The following is a 9,405-nucleotide window of genomic DNA, read 5'->3' as shown; positions in this document are numbered from 1 at the left end:
CAAAAAAAGGAAAATGCAGGCACACGATTAACTCCAGCGTTTCATGAAGAGAGCACAACCCTGGGCCTCATGACAGACTATCGCCCCGCATTAAACTCAATAAGCACAATCCAAAAGCAAAAAAAAAAGAAAAAGAAATTAATAATTAAATCAAAACATGCAGCAAAAAAAAAGGAAAATCTCCAACTTAAATCAAAAGCAAATTAACACTCCAAAAAAGTGCAAACCACACCCAAAAGAAGCCACCAGTAGGGGGCGGAATACTTACAGCCTTCCAGTGTGAACTGAGACCACTCAGAGTATAAGCCTAACCCTAACCCTAACCCAAGGCCACACCATTCAACAATCCGGGAACTCAGCCTTTTGTAGCCTTACTGCCGATGCGTAATTCGGGCACCCAGCCGAAATACAGTATAAAAGACCACAGTACCAAAACAGTATGAACACACCAAAAAACGACTTTCTTCAGTCTTAGCCTGGGAGCCCCGATGCTGACTGCTGCAGGCGACTGGCAGAAACCAAACCAGACCAAACAATCCTGTGGTGACCTGACCCGGGACTGAATTACACCTGGAACACAAAGGCGGCTGCCTCCAGGGGCTGCTTTCAAATCAGGCCCCATCTCACCCTGAACCCTGCTGACTACACAGTCATGAACAGGATCTCGGGATAGCCTGTTATTCCCAGTTAGTGCTGAAATCCGAGGCTTTGGCCGTGTTTAGGGAGCGCTTGTATTCTATGAGGCTGATTTTCCACTCAGGTCGTAAACGGTCTGGATTTGATGTTCACCGTTTCCGTTCCAGACTATGAGCTGTTGGTGTTAGTGAACCGGTGTGGTCGTTGGGCCACGGAGCTTTTCTCTTCTAACTTTTTAAATCGGTGCCACATGGCTCTGTTAGCATAGATGACGGAGCCAAAAGTCCGCAAAAAAAGTCCTTTATCAAAAAATAAAGAGCAGTAATCGCCAAATTACAACTCACAAATATGAAAAATGCGAAGCTGGGTGCCCAAAAATATAAAACTGAAATGATTTATTCCATCAAAATAAGAGAAAGTTTTATTTTAGGCTTTATGTACTAGGACAGTGAATGTACTTAAAAGGGACTAATCTAATTAGGCCTTCAAAGCATATCTGAGATTTCAGCTTCTTATTCATTTAGTGGTGTGAAATGTTGCTCAGTGTGCTGTTACCAGCAGTAAGATATGAAATCACCATGGACCAGACCATTTTTAAGGTGGAAACTGGTGCTCCTTTGAAAATACCTTATTCCATGACATGGCCTGACATAAATAAGGCCTTCAACGTCTCTGAAGAACTTCCGCTTTTTATTAAGCTTGTGTGTGCATTATCGCACTACAACATCATTTTGGGGCAGACTAAAATAAGATTTTCCTTACAGTGAGAAACTGTGTGTGATGTCATTTCTCTGGCACAATAGGAATAACATCTTCAATATCCCCCTGGAATTGATCTACCTCTGCTCTATGTGCCATGTTCCCAGTTATTTTAATGTATTAAATCAGCTTGGGCCAGGCTAAAACCAGGTTTTCCTTACAGTGGGAGACCGGTTCTCTATAGAGGATATGTAATTGTCCTGGCCCGAAGTCAATAAGGCCTTCAGTAGCCACCTGGAATTTCGGCATCCTATTCATTTCATTGTGTGCATTTCTGCATAACGTGCCATGTTCCCAGTTATTTTAGTGTATTAAATCAGCTTGGGCCAGCCTAAAACCAGGTTTTCCTCACAGTGTTTTTTCCTACAAATACACCCCTCTGAAATTTCTTATTTTCTATTTATTTCCTTTGATGCACATTGACTGATTTTGACATATTGCCTGCATCTGCGATTGAAGAAGAAAAAAAAACCAATTTACTCCCATTAAATTTAAACCTGGATTAGCTTTCAATCTAATTCACGAACTCAACCCTCATTTTTTCTTCAGGCTCATTCTTCAAACTTGCAATAAAAAAAAAAAAAAACATTGGAAATGAACTGAAGGAACATCGAATGTTTACAGAATTAAAGTTTTTATTTCTTTATGGTCATAATCTTCCTGTTCACAGTGGGAAGATAAACACAGCGCACATTCCTGAATCCTTCATTAGTGTGTCTCCATCCTGAGTCTCTCCGAGTCTGCTGACATGCGAAACTGCGCAGCACGCCGCGTTTGTGAACAGTCCCTCGCTAAGAGAGAAACCACGAACAGGAGGGATAGAGGGAGGGAGAGACAGAGGGATAGAGGGAGAGACAGAGGGAGCGACAGAGGGAGCGACAGAGGGAGAGAGCGGAGCTGTGTGGGGAAGAAGGAGAGAGACTCACAGTAACAGAGACGTACACAGACTTCAGTCCACCCGGTGAGTTGTAGTGAACTCCATGTCGAGCTGAGTGTGTATATTAGTGTGTGTGTTTATCCGTCCGTAGCTGAAGCTCCATGTTGAGGTGTGTGTGTGTGTGTGTTTATCCGTCCGTAGCTGAAGCTCCATGTTGAGGTGTGTGTGTGTGTTTATCCGTCCGTAGCTGAAGCTCCAGCAGAAGGTGGAAAGCGGCGAGTAGAGAAGGTTCTAGATCAGCGCGTGGACTGTGAATCGCTGAGAGGCGCTGGTGAAAAGCGGTAGAGGAACTCAGGAATACTCCCCCCCCCCCCCCGCTCGGTGTGTTTCCAGTAAAAACGCAGAGGCTCATCTACTCTGGATTTTACGGTAAACCATTTAAGCGGAAAAGCCCTCACAGAAATCACTGCAGTTTCCTAAAATACTTCAGTCTTTACTCAGAGCGGTGTAAATGCATTAATAGTGCAATACAGCAGTAATAAAAAGGTATTTAATTTGATTCTTCACCCTTATCATTGAAACAGTACAGTGATATTAGCAGTACTGTAAATACCTCTTCACCTCCTGCATTATACACAGAATAACAACTGTAATCCTACATTTCTGAGCCGCCTCGAGCAAAATGAAACATACCAAAGACAAAATTACTTCCAGTGGACTTTATTGTCACAGTTCATTTACAGGTTATGTCATTTTTTAAAGCTGTATCTTACATATTTCACTTAACTGTTCTTGTTGAATCTGCACTGTAGATATGTAGGTATTACAGCTTAGTACAGTCCCACTGATCAGTCCTACAATTTAGTACAGTCCCACTGAGTAGTCCCACCATTTAGTACAGTACCACTGAGTAGTCCAGCCATTTAGTACAGTCGCACTGATTAGTCCCACCATTTAGTACAGTCCCACTGAGTAGTCCCACAATTTAATACAGTCCCACTGATCAGTCCTACAATATAGTACAGTCCCACTGAGTAGTCCCACCATTTAGTACAGTCCCACTGAGTAGTCCCACCATTTAGTACAGTCGCACTGAGTAGTCCCACCATTTAGTACAGTCGCACTGAGTAGGTCAACCATTTAGTACAGTCCCACTGAGTAGTCCAGCCATTTAGTACAGTCCCACTGAGTAGTCCAGCCATTTAGTACAGTACCACTGAGTAGTCCAGCCATTTAGTACAGTCGCACTGATTAGTCCCACCATTTAGTACAGTCCCACTGAGTAGTCCCACAATTTAATACAGTCCCACTGATCAGTCCTACAATATAGTACAGTCCCACTGAGTAGTCCCACCATTTAGTACAGTCCCACTGAGTAGTCCCACCATTTAGTACAGTCGCACTGAGTAGTCCCACCATTTAGTACAGTCGCACTGAGTAGGTCAGCCATTTAGTACAGTCGCACTGAGTAGTCCAGCCATTTAGTACAGTCCCACTGAGTAGTCCAGCCATTTAGTACAGTCCCACTGAGTAGTCCCACCATTTAGTACAGTACCACTGAGTAGTCCAGCCATTTAGTACAGTCGCACTGATTAGTCCCACCATTTAGTACAGTCCCACTGAGTAGTCCCACAATTTAATACAGTCCCACTGATCAGTCCTACAATATAGTACAGTCCCACTGATTAGTCCCACCATTTAGTACAGTCGCACTGAGTAGTCCCACCATTTAGTACAGTCGCACTAAGTAGTCCAGCCATTTAGTACAGTCCCACTGAGTAGTCCAGCCATTTAGTACAGTCCCACTGAGTAGTCCCACAATTTAGTACAGTCCCACTGAGTAGTCCCACAATTTAGTACAGTCCCATTGAATATTCCCACAATTTAGTACAGTCCCATTGAATATTCCCACAATTTAGTACAGTCCCACTGAATAGTGCCACAATTTAGTACAGTCCCATTGAATATTCCCACCATTTATTACAGTCCCACTGAGTATTCCCACAATTTAGTACAGTCCCACTTAGTAGTTCCACAATTAAGTACAGTCCCACTGAATATTCCCACCATTTAGTACAGTCCCACTGATTATTCCCACCATTTAGTACAGTCCCACTGATTATTCCCACCATTTAGTACAGTTCCACTGAGTAGACCCACAATTTAGTACAGTCCCACTGAGTAGTTCCACAATTTAGGACAATTCCACTGCATAGTGCCACAATTTAGTATAGTCTCACTGAATATTCCCACCATTTAGTACAGTTGCACTGAATATTCCCACCATTTAGTACAGTTCCACTGATTATTCCCACCATTTTGTACAGTCCCACTGAATAGTCCCACAATTTAGTACAGTCCCACTGAGTAGTCCCACAATTTAGTACAGTCCCATTGAATATTCCCACAATTTAGTACAGTCCCACTGAATAGTGCCACAATTTAGTACAGTCCCATTGAATATTCCCACCATTTAGTACAGTCCCACTGAGTATTCCCACCATTTAGTACAGTCCCACTGAGTAGTTCCACAATTAAGTACAGTCCCACTGAGTAGTCCCACCATTTAGTACAGTCCCACTGAGTAGTCCCACAATTTAATACAGTCCCACTGATCAGTCCTACAATATAGTACAGTCCCACTGAGTAGTCCCACCATTTAGTACAGTCGCACTGAGTAGTCCCACCATTTAGTACAGTCGCACTGAGTAGACCAGCCATTTAGTACAGTCCCACTGAGTAGTCCAGCCATTTAGTACAGTCCCACTGAGTAGTCCCACCATTTAGTACAGTACCACTGAGTAGTCCAGCCATTTAGTACAGTCGCACTGATTAGTCCCACCATTTAGTAAGTCCCACTGAGTAGTCCCACAATTTAATACAGTCCCACTGATCAGTCCTACAATATAGTACAGTCCCACTGATTAGTCCCACCATTTAGTACAGTCACACTGAGTAGTCCCACCATTTAGTACAGTCGCACTCAGTAGTCCCACCATTTAGTACAGTCGCACTCAGTAGGCCAGCCATTTAGTACAGTCGCACTGAGTAGTCCAGCCATTTAGTACAGTCCCACTGAGTAGTCCCACAATTTAGTACAGTCCCACTGAGTAGTCCCACAATTTAGTACAGTCCCATTGAATATTCCCACAATATAGTACAGTCCCACTGAATAGTGCCACAATTTAGTACAGTCCCATTGAATATTCCCACCATTTAGTACAGTCCCACTGAGTATTCCCACCATTTAGTACAGTCCCACTGATTATTCCCACAATTTAGTACAGTCCCACTGAGCAGTTCCACAATTTAGGACAATTCCACTGCATAGTGCCACAATTTAGTACAGTCCCACTGAATATTCCCACCATTTAGTACAGTTGCACTGAATATTCCCACCATTTAGTACAGTTCCACTGATTATTCCCACCATTTAGTACAGTCCCACTGAATATTCCCACCATTTAGTACAGTCCCACTGAGTAGTCCCACAATTTAGTACAGTCCCACTGAGTAGTCCCACAATTTAGTACAGTCCCATTGAATATTCCCACAATTTAGTACAGTCCCACTGAATAGTGCCACAATTTAGTACAGTCCCATTGAATATTCCCACCATTTAGTACAGTCCCACTGAGTATTCCCACCATTTAGTACAGTCCCACTGAGTAGTTCCACAATTAAGTACAGTCCCACTGAATATTCCCACCATTTAGTACAGTCCCACTGATTATTCCCAGCATTTAGTACAGTCGCACTGAGTAGTCCCACAATTTAGTACAGTCCCACTGAGTAGTTCCACAATTTAGGACAATTCCACTGCATAGTGCCACAATTTAGTACAGTCCCACTGAATATTCCCACCATTTAGTACAGTTGCACTGAATATTCCCACCATTTAGTACAGTTCCACTGATTATTACACTGAAACTCTTTAGGCTCTTTTGTCTTATAACCTGTTATTCTTGGGTGCTGTGGCTACTGTATTCACTGTGGTTTATGTCTGGGTTATGCCAGAAATCCATGGAGTGAAACACTACATACACACTAGTGAACACACTCTAAGGGGCAGTGAGCACACTTGCCTGGAGCAGTGGGCAGCCTTATCCATGGTACCTGGGGAGCAATTGGGTTAGTGTCTTACTCAAGGGCACCTCAGTCATGTGCTGTCAGTTCAGGGGATCGAACCGACGACCTTCCAATCACAGGGCCGGCTCCCTAACCTGCAGCCCACGACTGCCCCAATAAAGCTAAGAGGTTACATTCAAATTATACAGCAGTTGAAATAACTGCATATGCTCAGTAAATTGAAACTGGGATTTTTTTAAATGTCACAAGATTTCCAAATGCATTTGACCCCAGAACTCAAATTCAGTCCTTCCCTCCAGCAGAAAACTGAATGACTGAATAAGTCGTTATTTTGATCTAATGAATCGGTTTGGTTGGCGTGTCAAATACCTCCAAAACTGCTATTTCAAGGAAAAGGCAAAATCACTATTGCAAGCCATTTCTGAGGCTTTCTCCTAGTCCACTCATCATTAGATGTTAAGACTGAAGACATTTCAGACAAATAATTAGATTTTTTACCATGAACTTTCTTTTTAGTTCGTGTCTACCTACAATTTCAGGAAATAACTAATTATTTCACAAACATTTACAGCCAAATTAAATCAAAGCCTCAAATGTGACGGCAACTTTGAAAAAACAGAGCAAATTCAATCAGGGCTGCAAACGAAACTAATCTGAATATATATGTGTGTGTGTGTGTGTGTGATAGTATACACACACACACACACACACACCCAAATTATGGCATCTGAAACATTTTGACAGAGATGAAGTAGCAATTATCTATTAAAGCTGACATGTTGTGGCTGGCAGGTCCTCCTTGATGGTCTCACTCACAGCAGTGGTTGCCTTTTGGCCGTTTGGAGAATGTGCTGCCAGGGTCTCTCCACCAAAGACCACAAGAAGCAGCTCATATGTAAATTTCCTGTTTTCTCTGCTGTTGATTCATTCATAGAGCATTCTTTTGATATACAGTGGGTTGCAAAAGTATTCAGCCCCCTTGAACTTTTCAACCTTTTGCCACATTTCAGGCTTCAAACATAAAGATATGAAATTGTAATTTTTTGTGAAGAATCAACAACAAGTGGGACACAATTGTGAAGTGGAACGAAATTTATTGGATATTTTAAACTTTTTTTAGAAATAAAAAACTGAAAAGTGGGGCGTGCAATATTATTCGGCCCCTTTACTTTCAGTGCAGCAAACTCACTCCAGAAGTTCAGTGAGGATCTCTGAATGATCCAATGTTGACCTAAATGACTGATGATGATAAATAGAATCCACCTGTGTGTAATCAAGTCTCCGTATAAATGCACCTGCTCTGTGATAGTCTCAGAGTTCTGTTTAAAGCGCAGAGAGCATCATGAAGACCAAGGAACACACCAGGCAGGTCCGAGATACTGTTGTGGAGAGGCTTAAAGCCGGATTTGGATAGAAAAAGATTTCCCAAGCTTTAAACATCTCAAGGAGCACTGTGCAAGCGATCATATTGAAATGGAAGGAGCATCAGACCACTGCAAATCTACCAAGACCCGGCCGTCCCTCTAAACTTTCAGCTCAAACAAGGAGAAGACTGATCATAGATGCAGCCAAGAGGCCCATGATCACTCCGGATGAACTGCAGAGATCTACAGCTGAGGTGGGAGACTTTGTCCATAGGACAACGATCAGTGGTACACTGCACAAATCTGGGCTTTATGGAAGAGTGGCAAGAAAAAGCCATTTCTCAAAGATATCCATAAAAAGTCTCATTTAATGTTTGCCACAAGCCACCTGGGAGACACACCAAACATGTGGAAGAAGGTGCTCTGGTCAGATGAAACCAAAATCGAACTTATGTTTGGCGTAAAAGCAATACAGCTCATCACCCTGAACACACCATCCCCACTGTCCAACATGGTGGTGGCAGCATCATGGTTTGGGCCTGCTTTTCTTCAGCAGGGACAGGGAAGATGGTTAATATTGATGGGAAGATGGATGGAGCCAAATACAGGACCATTCTGGAAGAAAACCTGTTGGAGTCTGCAAAAGACCTGAGACTGGGACGGAGATTTATCTTCCAACAAGACAATGATCCAAAACATAAAGCAACATCTACAATGGAATGGTTCACAAATAAACGTATCCAGGTGTTAGAATGGCCAAGTCAAAGTCCAGACCTGAATCCAATCGAGAATCTGTGGAAAGAGCTGAAAACTGCTGTTCACAAACGCTCTCCATCCAACTTCACTGAGCTCGAGCTGTTTTGCAAGGAAGAATGGGCAAAAATTTCAGTCTCTCGATGTGCAAGACTGACAGAGACGTACCCCAAGCCACTTGCAGCTGTAATCACAGCAAAAGGTGGCGCTACAAAGTATTAAAGCAAGGGGGCTGAATAATATTGCACGCCCCACTTTTCAGTTTTTTATTTCTAAAAAAAGTTTAAAATATCCAACAAATTTCGTTCCACTTCACGATTGTGTCCCACTTGTTGTTGACTCTTCACAAAAAATGTCAATTTCATATCTTTATGTTTGAAGCCTGAAATGTGGCAAAAGGTTGAAAAGTTCAAGGGGGCTGAATACATTTGCAACCCACTGTATATATATATATATATATATATATATATATATACATATACACATACAGGGGTTGGAAAATGAAACTGAAACACCTGTCATTTTAGTGTGGGAGGTTCCATGGCTAAATGGAACTCCATTTCCCTCCCAGTTTGGTAAATTGGACCAGTCTGGTGGCCAATCTTCCTTAATTGCACATTGCACCAGTAAGAACAGAGTGTGAAGGTTCAATTAGCAGGGTAAGAGCACAGTTTTGCTCAAAATATTAAAATGCACACAAAATTATGTGTCACATACCAGAGTTCAAAAGAGGACAAATTGTTGGTGCACGTCTTGCTGGCGCATCTGTGACCAAGACAGCAAGTCTATGTGATGTATCAAGAGCCACAGTATCCAGGGTAATGTCAGCACACCACCAAGAAGGACGAACCACATCCAGCAGGATTAACTGTGGACGCAAGAGGAAGCTGTCTGAAAGGGATGTTCGGGTGCTAACCGGGATTGTAT

General features: G+C 42.6%; 1 protein-coding gene across 3 annotated transcripts in view; it reads left to right on the top strand.

Annotated features, from left to right (window-relative positions):
* Window positions 1-2,066: 2,066 nt before the first annotated feature.
* Window positions 2,067-9,405, top strand: part of LOC108416175 (NACHT, LRR and PYD domains-containing protein 3-like) — a 49,908-nt gene continuing 42,569 nt past the window's right edge. For all 3 annotated transcript variants that reach the window (XM_037532094.1, XM_037532091.1, XM_037532103.1), the window contains exons 1-2: window positions 2,067-2,356; window positions 2,520-2,701. The gene's annotated coding sequence lies outside the window, so the exon portion shown is untranslated. The remainder of the gene's footprint in view (window positions 2,357-2,519; window positions 2,702-9,405) is intronic.

The sequence above is a fragment of the Pygocentrus nattereri genome, chromosome 2, assembly GCF_015220715.1.
Source record: "Pygocentrus nattereri isolate fPygNat1 chromosome 2, fPygNat1.pri, whole genome shotgun sequence".
In the NCBI taxonomy this organism is placed as follows: domain Eukaryota; kingdom Metazoa; phylum Chordata; class Actinopteri; order Characiformes; family Serrasalmidae; genus Pygocentrus; species Pygocentrus nattereri.
The sequence above is the reverse complement of the archived record's forward strand: the minus strand, read 5'-3'. Positions and strand labels throughout refer to the sequence as shown.